Source organism: Crocodylus siamensis, chromosome 3 (genome assembly GCF_052110815.1).
Source record: "Crocodylus siamensis isolate JL-2025a chromosome 3, ASM5211081v1, whole genome shotgun sequence".
Taxonomy (NCBI): domain Eukaryota; kingdom Metazoa; phylum Chordata; order Crocodylia; family Crocodylidae; genus Crocodylus; species Crocodylus siamensis.
This window is the reverse complement of record NC_143397.1, coordinates 24,418,945-24,434,245: the sequence shown is the minus strand read 5'-3', so window position 1 is coordinate 24,434,245 and position 15,301 is coordinate 24,418,945. Positions and strand designations below refer to the sequence as shown.

The window sequence follows — 15,301 nt, the reverse complement described above, 5'->3', positions numbered from 1 at the left end:
CAAGCTTCTCAAACCCTGCTCCCCTCCCCCAGTTCTGACCCCCTTGTACAGCAAAAGGGCACCAGTTCTAACATAACAGAGTCCTCTACAAGCATTTGGAGAGTGCAGTTAGGCTTTGCCTCTTCAAGACTGTGCTGTTTTTAACTCTAAAGGAAATAAAGAGAGACAAATTTAACTAAATAGAGCACTAAGTCTTCAGAGTACAGGCCTTTAATAATTACCTCTTAAAAGGGTTTCTTGATGATTAAAAGGGTCATCTTTTATGCAAGGTGTTTCCACAGAGAACCCATATCAATAATACCCTTGTAGATGTCTCTACAAGTTGAACTGTCATGTTTGTTTCATCATCCAAATCAGGAGCTAACCTGAATAGTAAGTTTTCTAATAAAGAAATGGGAAGCACAAGATTCAAACCAAACAGTATCAGATTCAAACTGCCAATTCTTTCAGCCACTAGATGCTACAATGTTTTTCTGTGGTTTCACATTCTGTGAAACAAAATAGCTATTCTAATACTGGTTAATCTTTCCCACTTCTCCCACCCCCTCTTCCCACACACTTAAATCTGAAGTCATCATACCAGAGTCTTGCATTGCTTAACTGAACATTTATGTCAATTACTACTAACCAAATGCAAACATACATGTGCACAAAGACCATGTACCCAGCAGATCCACTCCCTAAAATAAGATGACTTAACTGAACTTTTAGACTTAATACTTTTCTTCTCTGCTTTTACAAACTGAAAATGTAAAAAAAATAATTCCTCTTTCTGAAGTGGTAATAATTTCCCACTGATTTTTGTTTGTTTCTGGTATATCCTGGAATAGAAATTCAATGTCATCACTTTGGTATTACAAAATATGCGCAAGTGTCTAACTTAATAGCTTTCTGCATCTTAAGCTGCACCAAGAGCTTTCTCATTTCAATATGTGGCTCAGACTAGTTCCTGAAGACCCAATCAGGATCAAGATTGCATTGTCCCAATCATCATACATATACAGAAAACATGACCGAAGAAATTACCATCTAATGCCTTGATCCTGCAATTAGATCCCTGTAGGCATTATACCCAACAGAGTCCTAATGAGGTCACTGGGACAACACATGGGTGCAAGGGTCAGTATGCATTTAAACCAATTGCGGGATTGGGACCAAAAACTGAATATCCTGCTAGACTTTTGTTTCTGTAATTATGTTTTACTTTCACAGTTACATAAACCATACTGAAGTTTAAAAAATCTGAAAGGTAAGCAAACAATAATTCATGGTAGTGTTATACCACTGACTTGAGCTCCAGGTAATTAAAACCACAAAACCACCACCACCAAAGGCAGTTTCAGAATATATATCTCCTCTCCTTCAAACTCCTTGCCATTTTTCTCCTGGAAATCACACTTGATATAAGACCACAAAAATGAGAAAAGGAAAAAACCTGACCAAACATGGGAAATAAACTACAATACACAGTGCATTATCAAATGCACAAAACAAACAGACAATCTTAAAAAATATATTTTTCTCTTCCTTTTATTTCAGACTTATACTTAGAAGTCTTGCAAATAATACAAATGTAAACCAAAAAAACACCAAAAAACAAAACAACAAACAATTTGGGGTTCTGTGGGGCTTTTTTGCGATTTCTTAGTTGGTATCATCTCTGAACAAAGAGTTCTAGAGTTTTGCATTTCTTTTTATTTAACAGATGTTCTGTTAATACACTTTATTTAAATACCTGCATTTATCTTCTTTTTAAAGACATTTTCTTTTTGGTCATACATATATTTCACTTAGATGTTTTCTTGGACATGTATGTAATCTCCTACCATCAAGCAGGCATGAAATGTAAATACTTCTGGTTTTCCCCTAGTTTTTGTTTTGTTTCATACCAAAAAAAGAAAAAATCTTACTCTACACACTTTGCTAAGAAGTGAGTTTTTAAAATATTTTCAGACATTTAAATGTATTTTTCTGAGCCTAAGAAACTTATCACTAAGTAGCCAATGATGAACCAGATAATTCAGATTTAATCTACAACACTGCATGTGTCTTAAAGAAAAAATAAGCCCAAAACACAAATACACAGCTAAAATTAAAACATGTCTGTAAGTGTCTCTTATTTTACATACACAAGATAAAAATATGTAGAAATGCAAGTTTTTAAAAATTTTTTTAAAGGCCACTGAACATATTATGGGAAAGACTTGACAGGAACTACAACACCTCAATTCCAGCTCATCTTGCATACTTAAAGCAAACATCCTTAAAATCTGAAGTGCACAAATCAACATGGTCTAACAGAAACTAAATTTTTGCACATACTAAAGACCTGTTTTAAGCAAACAAGGAAAGAAACACTACAACTAATGTCGCTTCCTGATGATGAAAACTACCCAAGTGCTACTACTATTTCTACACAGTCCTTTCTTTTCCTGTAAACTACTGCTACACTTGGCCTCCACACATGCTATTGCCCAAAAGAAAACAGCGATTCAGTTGCACACACAGAGAGGGACAATTAGAGACACTCGCGGCTCCCTCTGCAATTCATAAAGTTTAAAAATAAAAGCTGCTTTTTCAGAGTGTAAATGGTTCCCCTCCATGCATGTAGGCCTGAGGCCCTGTTGCAAACAGTGTCTAACAGGACCAGGCAGCACAAAGACAGGAATGGGAGATTAGTGGGAGGGAGGGAGGCCGGGGCTGGGGCTCAGCAGGATCTTCAGGCTTTTTAAAATTCAAACTGCTCCCTGACCAATACAAATCACGGACACGCTACTGACTACTACACGGATTTACAGCATTAAAAACACGCCTTCTACGTGACAGCTATATTAACTTCACCCTTTAAACACGTATTGGGACGCTTAGAGGCAAGATAGTACATCCTTTATAAGTAAGACCCTGAGCACAAAACACCAAAAAGTTACTTTTATAGACACATTAGCAACACACTGTTACCAGAGATCTCACTGAACAACTAAAAAAAAAAAAAAAAAAAAAAAACTCACTACAAAATAGTGGGGCTAGGTTGCTACACTTTAGCCACTTATAAATTTCCTTTCAATATTAAATATGAAACTTTGTATTACAACAGCAGGATTAGGCTAAATTCCCCTCTAACTGTACAGCTGAACTGGAAATATATATTTTTTAATCAGTTAACAGTATTTACTTTAAATTTACTAAGATTTTCAACACTATTTTTAACTCCAACACACAGAAATCCAAGGTTTACTCTACTCTTAAGTTTGCTACCATTTATTTATTAAAAGGGATACTTAATCACCAGCCATTTACAGACACATCTGACCTGTTAAGATGACACCTAATTACATATTCAAATATCAGGGACACAAACAGCCAATAACAATCCCAGGTCCTCAAAGTGGTCTGTCCTGACAAGAAAAGATTGTACTTTTTAACATTCTTTACTTTTCAGCAATTTTAATGCATCTTGATCCTTAAAATATGGGCAAGGCCCATCTTTACCTTGATCCCCAAAATGTCATAGTTCTACACTTTGTAAAACCCCTTTCCCTTTTCTTCAGTTTATTAGAAAGCATAACCCTGGATTTCTTCTATATTAATATTTACGTAGTGTACTGAGCATATAAACGTAGAGATTGCATTAGTACCCAATCTCAAACATTTGTCCATGTGTATTTCCTGGGGGCTGCAGGTGCTCACCTTGTGTCAATCATTCCACAAGAGCTAGTTTTAGGCTATAAATAAACTTGGCCATTGCCACACTAATCAATTGGTAGGGAATTCAGAAATTCATTCTTTAAAGAACACAAATTTAGTCTCATTAACTTCTGAAGGTTCACCCTGGAGTTTGTGCCAGGAGAAGATCCCGGGGAGGATAATGGCTCTATTTGTTTCTGGGTATTTACATTGTCTCTCCTTCCCGGCTCCTCACACCGCTCTCCCACTTCGCGGAGGACTGTCTGCGCTGGGACCGTCCCCCCGGCCCTAGAGAAGTTGTAAATATGGCAAAGGATCAGGGCACGTTTGCTGCTAATTGCATTGTTTCCTCCTCCTGCCGCTGCTGCTCCCCGGGTTGAGGCCTGTCACGGAGAAGCCGCTTCGCCTCTCTAATCCCCGAGCTGGAGTGAAGGCGCTGGCCGGCGGGCCTGCGCCCTCCACCGGGCCTGCGCCTCCCGGCAGCCCGGGACGAGCCGATCTCCGCCGCCCACCCCGGGGCAGCAGGAGCTGGGGGAGACGAAATAAACCCCTCCGCTCGTCACTTACTCGCCGCTTCCCGGAGAAGAGCGAATCCCCCCTGCTCCCGGCAACACCGGGCCGCCAGGGCTGGGAGGCCCGGGCCGCTGCTGGAGAGCGCAGGGAGGGGAAGGGGAGACAAGGAGGGGGAGATTACCTGAGCAAATCGGCGTCTGAATCCAACGAGAATCCGAGAGAGGGGGAGAGAAATCCGCCCCCCTCCCTCCTCAGAGGAGACGCCGCCGCTGCTGGGCCGCCGCCGCCGCGGAGCAGGAGGAGGAGGGGAGATAATATAACAACAATAATCCGGGCCGGGAGGGGGGCTGGCTCCTCTTCCGTCTCCTCAGTGCAGCGAACATGTAGAGCCGGGGGGTGAGCGGCAGAGACAAATCCCTTCCCCCTGAGCCTGCTTCACAACATCAACACGGCTGGGCCGGGCCAGGCCGGGCCGGGCCGAGCCGGGCCGAACCGGTTCCGAGGCGCACACCGCGCCGGGCCGCCGCCGCCGCCGCCTCTCCCTCCGCGCGGGTGTGTGGGGGTGGGGGAGGGGGCAGCCTGGGGCCGGGAGTCGGTACCGAGCGGGGGGAGCGGAGGAGGAGGGGGAAGGATCCTGTGTGTCTCTCTCCCTCTCAGAACAAAATGCCGACCGGAAGTGCAGCTGCAGGAATGACTCCCTCCACCGGCGCCAAACACCAACAGCCTCCCCCTTCCTTCTGCTGCCGCCGCCGCCGCTGCCTCCTCCTCGCTCGCTCGCTCGCTCAGGCAGGCAGGGAGGGAGGGAGCCCCGCTTCCGCCGCGCCGCTCCCCGCCCTGCCCCGCGCAGCGGCCGCCCCTGCCCTGGCCGCGGCTCTTCGCTGCGGGCGGCGGCCCCGTCCACACCCCTGCTTCTGCCTCCGAGTTTCTCTTTCTTTTCCCCTTCCGAGCTGCTGCCTGGGAGTGGAGTCTGCGCCTGGGCCTGCACCGGGAGGAAGACAGCTGGCGGCGCGTGAAGAGGGACCATTTGAGGGAGGATTTTTCTTCTGAGGACGACTTGCAGGGACTTGGAGAGGAGCCTGACCGTGAATCCCCGAGGAAAGTCGTCTCCCCCCGCGCAGTGAGTGGAGCTGCCAGACCCGGGACACTTGCTGGAGCTTAAATTGTCCTGTTTTTTCTTGCGTGTTTTAAGAGGCTTGATGTCACCGGATCTGAAACGCCCGATGCTGAAAGTGGTCCTGGGTCAAGCGATTACTCACTGAATTTGAATGATTTTTAAAACCAGCTTTCTTGAGTGAATATGGGGGAATTAAAAAAAATATGCTGAGGTGAAGGGTCCTTCCTTAGAAGCTGAAATGCTTGTTGGTAGATCTCCTGGAAGCCAGCACTGGGGCTGTGAAGGAACGCTGCAGAATGGGACTGCCCTAATCTGGACGCTGCTGTTTTTCTCTTCAGGTAAAATGGGCTGTGAATGATCCCAGCCTGGCATGGCAGCCAAGGCTCCTTCTTACACGTTGCATTAACCTCCTCCTTTTCTGCCATTTTTATAGTTCCTACCCAGCCTTCCTCAGGGAAACACCATACGATCAGACTGGCATCTTGGATGTGTAAAGACTGCAGGACTGAGCCATGAAGACAGCAAGTAGTTGGGAATATGGTGGTGTGTTCCTGTCAGCTCTGGATGGACCTCATTTCCGTAAGGGAGTTCTTAGAGACCTGAGCACTGGTCCTGCGTCTGTGCACTTGAATCCTGCCTGGCTTCTGTGTCACTTGTGTGTTCTGTGGCTACCACAGGCTCAAATGCGTCTCTTTAAATTAATAAAATGATCTAGTTCATAATGCTGGAGTGGAAAATGATGACTCAAAATCCATTCTAAGACTCCTTGTGCTTCTGGGTGCAGACTGAGGGAGATGTGATTAGAGAATATTGCAGTTTAGTTCCAAATATGCTAATTTTATATGAATAAATCTATATGTACATTTTATAGGCATGGTCAATTTAAGCCACATTTCTCTCTAAAATTTGTTGACTGCTATTATTAAAAATAACATCTGATCCTTAGTTCTGCAGATACCCATGTGTTTAACCTCACTGTTCACTAGAGCTACTCATGCTAGGAGAATTGAAGCATTATTAGGCCCTTTGTCTACAAATGCTTAACTGGAAGGTAAGAGGAGTACACTCTTGCCTGTGCTTTCATATGGTTTAGTTTATGAATGTAGCAGTCCTTTGTATAGTTGCTTGTACACAGTTAATTCTATGAATCCTTGTCTGTTGGCAAAATATGGAACTTGTTGATCTTTAGGCCCCAGGACTTCATATTGTTGCACACATTCTTAATGCAAATCAGCTGAGATGTTGTTGTAATTTTAAGCATGGAGAATCAGGGTGCATCAGCTTCCCCTTTTATTTATGTAGTATTTTTTGTGCAGGCAGGGAGAAAAGTAGGAATAAGGAAAACCATAAATTTAGCATGTGGACACAGGGCCAGGTGTAATACCTACCTCAGTCTACTTTCTAACTGTATTACTGACAAGATTCAAGTGATGGAATCTCTAAATGGTTTTAATAATTACCTCCATGATTAAAAAGTCAGTTATAGAATGGAATAAAGTGCTTTGCACTAAATGCAACTTTATTTTTTAGTATCATGTCTTTCCAACATCAAGTGTGGCTATCTAGTGTAAATGGCACGGTAATAAAATGCGCCCCTGTGCCTCTGTTAGTTTTCTACCATAAGCTTAACTAAGATTGAGACTGGCCCTTTTTTCATACTTCATCAGCCATGTTTAATCAATTAGTATTACTACTTAATCAGAGTACTACTTAGGAAAGCAGTCATTTTTATTATATTATTATCTGTATCAGAAAAGTTATTAATTATTTGAGGCAGTGCTTGCTTTGAAAGTTATGATATACAAATTTAAGCTCTTTAATTAGAAAACAGTTATTTTTCATTCATCTACACCAATTATTACTCTGTATTAACTTGTACAAAGTAAGACCCCTCACAATCCTGTAATCTGTTGCACACAAGCTAGATAACAGTGATTCATTGTCTCTATTTTGGGGCTCCATGTAGGTACAAGAATGAGGGTTCATGTATGTTTATACAAAGCAATTCAATATACAAAAATTCATCACACCTTACGTGCATGATGTCCAAAAAGGAGAAAGATCATAGAAGTTCTAAAAACAAAATATTAAATGAAAATATGATAAACTAAAGGCTAGTTTACAGGTCTGAACCTTGTTCTTCCTGTAGGCCCCCAGCCTGGAAGTGAATCACAAGTTTGGGGAAATAATTTTATGCACAGAGCTGATAAGTTCATAGCCTCATTCTACTCTCTTTGAAGTCAAGTGAAGGCAGTTAAGAATGTATGTTTTTCTCTAACTGTATTATTATCATTGCTGTAAATCTAAACTATATGGAACATCAGTTAACTCTCATAATATTTCTTGTATTTTTTGAAGTGGACTGATACCTAATATTTTCACAAAATAGTCAGAAACAAGAGATTATGCACACAAGAAATAACGTAGAGAAAATATTTCTTTCAAGAATAAAAGAAGAAAGCTTGAGTCATAAATGTTTTACTACTGTTTTTTACTACCAGGTGAAATAAACTTGCAAGAAGGATGTATAAAATTATATCTATAAATCTACTATTCAGAAGCAGAGAACACTTTTTGGCCTCTTGGATTTTAGGGTAAGTCCCCAGATATTTAGTTTATGACGCTGAATAATTAGTTATGGGCAATGTGCAGTCTGGCATTTAAAAAATATCCATATTTTCATAGACTCTGATGTACACGCTTATATTATCTGATTGCTTGTTAGATTGTTAATATTTACATTTCTCAATCTTTTCTATATGTGCCTGGATAGGTTTTAGTATAATCAATTTCCTCTCATTTTAAACTTTGCTTGCTGTACATCTTCCTATATAACTAACAGTTAAATATATATTTTAACTGTTAGTTATTAATTATTTCTTTCTGGCCAGAATTTTTTAAGGATTGTCTATGATATAACTGTATAAATAAAAAAGTCTTAAAACAATCGCTATACTTTAAAAAATGGCATTTTTAAAAAATTGTATGTATTTTTGGGGGCTAAGTGTATATTAATATACTCTAAAGCAAATCAAATAGCATCCTAAATTTAATGCATCCAGCTTACTGGGATTTTGGTGTTAAGCTTTGATTTTGACCATGAATAAGAGGAGCAAAGTTGAATGCTGTCTGCAAAAAATATAAATATAATACGTTTTCTGCATTGATTTTAATCCACAGCAGCAAATAATTGCATCATGTAATTGATTCATTGGGGAATATTCAGCATGAGAAGTAAATGACCTTAAGATCAAGTTAAGTCTAAAGTGAAGCAGATAAGGAAAAAAACTGAAGTAATTTGCGTTTTGTAAAATAAAATATTTGCATACCTATATGTTTTGCATGTTTGCAACCTGAGGGTGACCATTTATTTTATCTGATGTAGAAAATGTGCATCAAATCCTATCCCATTGCAAATTTCCCTATACTAGTTGTTTGACACAATTCAGGAGTAGAAACTGATGTCATGGAACAATAATATTAGTTTTCTTTCCCTCTAAAGCAGTGAATCTCAACCAGGATCCCTTGTGTTCCTTTCAGAGATGCTGCAAAGAGCCACACAATATTAGCACTGTTAGGTTGAAAACATGATTCACAAGATAAACCCAGAGGCATCAAATAGTGATCCATAATGTTAAAAACATTTTGAACTGTTAGCTTTCTATACACCAGAAGAATTTCTTTTGTTGTTTTTCCATAGTCAAAAAAGCAACTGAAAGTGAAGAACTGGCATTTTCCAAGGGGTGCCTTGAGTCTAAAAAGGTGAGTACCACTGTTATAGTCTGTTGACTTGTTCTCTGTTTTCATACCCAAAAGTCAGACTCCAAATCGATTCCAGCCTGTAGATATCCACAGACAGATCGTGAATATTTTTGTGTACAAACAAAGTCGACACCTCCAGCTAGCCAAGCATCAACCTTCTGAGTGGGTTTCAACAACAGCCCAGGTAGAGCACGTTAAAGTAATCTAATATTGGGGTCATAAAGGCATGGACAATGGTAGTGGGGCCCATAAGAGAGATAAGTATTCATACTAATCTTATGAGATGCGGATGAAAAAAAGTGTTTTGCTACTTGATGGAAATTTGAAATCTAAAAGAAAAAGAGGATTTAAAGGCATGGTCTTTTCTATGAATGTGCTGAATCATACATAGTTCAGCACTTGCCTCTTAGGCTAGGGACAGACATTACACACAAACAGATAAAAGTTGATAGGAAACCAGTTCAAAACTGTAACAGAAGTTTAGTACTACACATAAACTACTTTCAAGGTAGCCCAAACTGGTTTAAGATAAACCTGGAAGGATAGAGTATCAGACCTAACTGATTTAAGTCAAACCAGTGTATTGAGTTTCTGTCCCAGATCCCCATCAGATTCAAGTTAACTCACAATCTCCTATCATCCCAGGATGCTTTGCACCTCCCACCTTACAGGGTGGGCACACTAGGCTTGGCCCAAGCTGTCTGTTCTGGCCAAGCACAAAGGTGTGGCTGGCTTCTGGCCTGAGCCACTGCAGGCATGTGGCTACATTTCCACAATCAAAAGTGAATGTGTGTAATATCTGTTCACTTGCTCACCAGTTCAGTCTATTCATCTTAGATTAACCTGTGAAAATTGAATCGATTTACCCTTGGCCTTTTTGACTATATGTCCATAGCCTTAGGAACTGAGTTCCAGATGTCACTTCCTTGTCAGAATTTTTTGTGGGAAGGCATTGTGAAGTTACACGCTGTCTGTGTTTGATGGTAAAGGCACAGAACTCCCCATCAGTTGTATATAAAAAAAGAAGGAAAGAATTTCAAGTCCTATGGACGTTATTAGCCCATGAGAGAAATCTTAAAATCCCATCAGTGGGTATTTATGAGAAGTAAGGACAAAAGCATTCAAGCAATTTTCTTTATTTTGTCACACTGTACAGGTGAATCAACACAACTTAATGATCAAGGATTTGTAGAATCAGGATGGATATTTGACTTCTGGTCATTGTCAAAAAAGACGGAAGTCAACAAAATCAGTGCGTTCTCCCTAGCCTGAAAAGCACACTGATAATGATCAGTAAAATATGAGTACTCAAGGCCATGGTTCTATTGCCCAGCTAAACTTTCTTAATAAACTTTTCAGCAAAAGGAAGTGTCAAAATGGCAATGACTGCTTTAATACCCACAAATAGAAAAAATCATGAGTATGGAATCTTTTATTTTGTAGGGAGGTGTTAACTAAATCAAACAAGAGACTCGATGGGCATGTTTACATATCTATGTAAAGTGCCCAGCGCTGTGAGACATGCAGTTGTATAAACAGCTGAATGCAGGTCAGTGCTGAGAAAATGGCGGCAGCAGCACGCTTTTGAACTAAAACACTTCAGAGGTGCTTTAGTTCAAAACCTCACCGCTGCCATTTTCTGCATGCTGATGCACATTTCACCGCTTATACAACTGCACACAGTGCAGTGTAGTTTGCCTCAGCTTGTGTGTGGAGCAAACTCGATTAATTGTCCTGTGTGGTCTCAATATAGTGATCACGTAGGACTGAGGGGATACAAAAATTGGTGTGTTCTTCTCTGTTGTGAAAAATTGCATTCCATACTTAATTCTTTTTTCATTGAAGCAAACCAGCCCTTACTGATTTAATCAGGATTTTCCCTGAGAAAGCTGGTCTGACTTTTAGCTATTAATGAATAGAACTTTCTTAGTTTATGCAGAGGTCTATCCTACTTAGTAGCTAAACCAAACTTGCATTCAAGATCATTGAGTCTCTTTTCTTTTGGATATGAGCTAATGAAGAGGTGATAGTTAGAACAGAAATGGAAAATACTCATTGTGCAATTTAATGGAGTAAGCACTAATAATTTTTGTAAGATTCCTTTGCATAATAACTGCAATATTCACATTTCATTAATAAAGTATTTTGAATATACTTTCCTTTAAAAATAGTGAAAAATAAAGGAGAAAAGAAAGAAAACCATAAATAAAAGCACTTTAAAATATATTTCCATAAAGCTGCAGAACATTTCTTACAAGGCTTTTATAAGGACTTCCTGCCAGATTCCATGAAATAATTGTACACAGATTTATGATCTGAATCTCAGTAGGACTAAGGACAGAAAAATCAATCCTGCCAGAACTTCAACCAGGCCTCGAAAGATGGACAGATACCTGAATAGTAAGCTTAGAGGTAGTTTTAACTTGTCACGGATTTCACATCTTAGAGAGTGATTCCAAACTGCACATTCTAAGAGACAGAACTTGAGAAATTGGGAATGAATAACTGGTTTCTCTTTTTTTTTCTGTCTTTTTCGTAGGGATAGTAAGAGATCTATAGAATTAGACAGTGAACAGGGACCGTAAAGACATAAATTTAGCACTTTTTGGGCTCTGTGTGCTTCTGCAGGACTTCCTTCCTGAAGTGCATACTGTACCATTTAATGAGTGTCTGCTTTGAGACTACAGCATGGCAACAGGGAAGAAATGTAAGATAAAAGTTACTCTCAATTATATCTCCTTTGGACAGACACAAAGTAGGGAAGAAACATACTGGTAGTTCTGGTGTGTAAACATAGGACTAAAAAGGCCATCACAAGGAACCATTTGTGTGAAGTATCCACAAAATTATCCACTCTGACTGGTCTCTCTCACTTCATTCAGAAAGAACATATGGATAAAAAAAATAGGGTCCTGCTTAAGTTTCAGTTTCATAGATTTTGCAGAAACCTCAAAATCCAGGATTGTCTGTGAAGTCTGCAAAATCAACAACAACAAAACTTTAAAAAACTTAATGAAAATAAAATGCTGGCTCCCTAGTGGGAGCCAGCAGTCCTTGCTTCCAAGTGTGGAAAGTGCCAGCTGACAAGGCAGAATGAAGGACAGCAGACAAGATGGCAATGATCCCTCATCCCTACTCCACCTGCCAGGCCCTTTCCACCCATCAGCACCATGCGGCGGAGTTATATGAAGGGCAGCCAGCAATCAAGAAGGTGGCTGCCTCCTAATACCTCCTCCTCCCTGGGGGCTTCTCTGATGATCAGCACTGAGGGGTGAGGCAGGGTCTCTCAGTCGGTGCCAAGGGGCAGGGCCACCACTAAATGACTGTGATGTTAGAACTTTATACCACAATCAAACTGCAAAAACTGGTAAATCCCACCCCCCTCATTTAGGTAGACCCCTAAAAAAACAAACAAACCCCAAAACACCATGTGGGCAGTGGCAGAGGGCAGTGAAAATGGTTTGGGGGCTGGTGCACATGATTTATGAAGAGAGGCTGAGGGAACTGAGCTCATTTAGTCTGGAGAAGTGAAGACTGAGGGGGAGTTTCAAAGCAGCTTTCAGCTACTTAAAGGGGGGATCCAAAGAGGTTGGAACTAGATTGTTCTCAGTGGTGGCAGATGACAGAGCAAAGAGCAACAATCTTAAACTGCTGTAAGGAATGTTTAGTCTAGACACTAGGAAAAACTTTCTCAAGAGAAGTGTAGTGAAGCAGAGGGGTTGTGTAATCTCCATCCTTGGAGGTTTTTAAGACCTGGCTAGACAAAGCCTTGGCTGGGATGATGTAGTTGGGGATGATCCTGCTTTGAGTGGGAGGTTGGACTAGATAACCTCCTGAGGTCCCTTCCAACCCTAATTTTCTGTCATTTTATGCCATGGAAAGAGCAGGGAAACAAGGGCACTACCAATACCTGCCACTACTGTGGCAGGGAATTTGTTACAATAATATGTGCTTGCATAATCCTAGGATCTTATGCCACAGAGAAAGTGGGGGGGAAGATCTTACCAATCTGATCTGGGACTCTGATCTAACATTTGCGTGTATACTTATCTACATACATGTATAGACTGGGAATAAAATTATTTCTTGATTTTTAAACTGGTGATCATTTTTTTATTGTAAATGCATGAACTGTTCAGCCATGTTTCTAAGTACCAAAAGAAAGCATCAGTGTACTCTAATGGTGGCCAGTGTTTCAGAGGAAAGGAAGAAAAGTAAAAAATGGTACCAAGTATTGGAGGGCAGGGGAGAAGGAAGAGAAAATCTTCCTGGCAGAAGCCCTTACAAGCAAAAGCCCTAAAGAACTGGACACTTCTCAAATAGAGCTCAGATTTTCTTTCTGTGAATCTACATACTGCATGCTAATTATTGCTACAAGAGCACCCTTATCCTATCACACTATCTGCTCTTGAATCGATTCAGATTTCTTGCTTCTACTGCTTTGTTTGGAAGGTTGTTCTAAAAGTTGACTACTCTGATTATTATAAATCTTGTAATTTCCAGTCTCAACATGCTTGTGATCAATTTGTACCTTGTGCTGATGCTGTTCTTCAGTAGCTCTTCTGACTTCCTGATATATACCTTATGAATGTGTTTATAAAAAAAATCATATCACCTCTCAGTCTTTGCTTTGCTCAGCTAAAGAAGTGATATTTTTCCTCCTATGAGAAGTTCTCCATTCCCCTAGCCATCCTGTTAATTCTGTTATGTTCCTGTTTCCATTTAAATTCACCTTTTTGAACATAGATGACTAAAACTGTACACAGTATCCTAAATGGAGTCTTCCTCATGCCTTGTCTCTGCTAAAAATACACCACTCAATACACAATAAAATTGCCCTTTTCAGAGCAGTATCATGGTTCTGGTCGAGGAGGGCCTGGTTCATGGTCACCCTATACCCAGATCCCTCTTTTTACCATTAACTGTAGTCTATGAACCCCCATTTTATAGCAAAAGATCCTGATTATTAGTTCCTAAGTGTATGACTTTACACTTCATACTATTAAACCATTTCATCCAAATAAGGCACATCTTTATGTACAATTAATGTGAAGCAATAAACTCCAGAGTTTATTGGTCCTGGGTGCACTGTGTGAACATATGCCTGGGAGCAATAAACTCCAGAGTTTATTGACATTTGACCACGTGCCCAGGATTACGGCACATTGAGACAGGTTGGAGCAGCCTCAGCTGGCAGGAGACACCAGGGGTCAGCCTGCCAGCCTGGGCCTGCTCCCCCCAACAACATGCTGTGGAGGGGCTGGTGGGGGCACAAGGGAGTTTTACTGTGAGGTTAGCTGGCAGGCAGCCCCTGCACTGAAGCACCCTTGTGCTCCAGCCAGCTGGGGGAGCATCGGCGTCTGCGCTGTTGCAGAGTTTTTTACTCTGCAGTAGGATAGTACTTGTAAATACAAGTATTATCTTGCTGCAGAATTAATTAGGTTACTCCAGCCTAATAGGGGTGCATGTGTAAACACTGAGCCATTTACTGTCCAGCTAATTAGTCTACTGTGCATTAAACGTCTCATGTAGACATCTCCACAGGGTAATAATGTATCATTTCAATTTTAGGGAAAACTTAGAGCCACTGTATGACCTATAAATCCTAAGAAATGAGGAGGATTGGGAATATAACTGTATTGATAGAATTATTATATATGTCCTGTGATTCCTGTTTCTTCATCCTATCTGTCTTCGTAGCCACATTGTCTGTGTCCAAACGAGCAGGGACATGTGCTAGCAGTGGCACAAAAACTGGCACAAATTTGTGCCGATACTTTGTGCCATAGTATGTGCCCCTGGCACATGCCCTTTGTTGTGGGCTGTGCCTAGCTTCTCCCAGCTCCCAGTCAGGCCCCATGTGCTGTAGGGTGGAGGCTGGCTTGGGGCATAGGGTGCCTCAATGTGGGGCTAGCCAGCAGGCTTCTTTCTCCCTGCATTTCCAGGTTTGTCCCAGTGCACGCTATTTTCACGTGCTTTGCACTGTTTCTTTGCTGCTTTTTTTTTGCTACCGGAAAATCTTGGTAGCAAACTTTGGCCCCATGCTGCAAATTTGCTGTGCAGGGCATGTTTTCACAAACCACACGTGGCGAATGTTGTGCCACAAAGGTTTGTGGCACCACAAACCACACATGCCTGCACATCTGGATGTGCCCATTTAAATGTATTATATCACAGTTAAATTTAATACTTACTTAAGTAGTCTCCTTCAAGTTTCTCAATGAGAAT

General features: G+C 41.0%; 1 protein-coding gene and 1 long non-coding RNA gene across 11 annotated transcripts in view; one reads left to right on the top strand and one right to left on the bottom strand.

Moving 5' to 3' along the window:
- NIPBL (NIPBL cohesin loading factor) overlaps window positions 1-4,780 on the bottom strand; it is a 217,106-nt gene extending 212,326 nt beyond the window's left edge. For all 5 annotated transcript variants that reach the window (XM_090037948.1, XM_090037947.1, XM_090037952.1 and 2 more), the window contains exon 1: window positions 4,379-4,780. The gene's annotated coding sequence lies outside the window, so the exon portion shown is untranslated. The remainder of the gene's footprint in view (window positions 1-4,378) is intronic.
- Window positions 4,781-5,208: 428 nt separating this feature from the next.
- On the top strand, window positions 5,209-13,171 carry LOC149868089 (uncharacterized). Of its 6 annotated transcripts, none has more exons than XR_016441181.1 (5): window positions 5,209-5,649; window positions 5,745-5,890; window positions 7,813-7,905; window positions 9,012-9,073; window positions 11,613-13,171. It is a non-coding gene; the product is annotated as an uncharacterized LOC149868089 (long non-coding RNA). The 6 variants fall into 6 exon arrangements; XR_016441178.1 differs by having other exon boundaries at window positions 10,230-13,171; XR_016441179.1 differs by having other exon boundaries at window positions 9,012-9,257; window positions 10,230-13,171.
- Window positions 13,172-15,301: the final 2,130 nt, after the last annotated feature.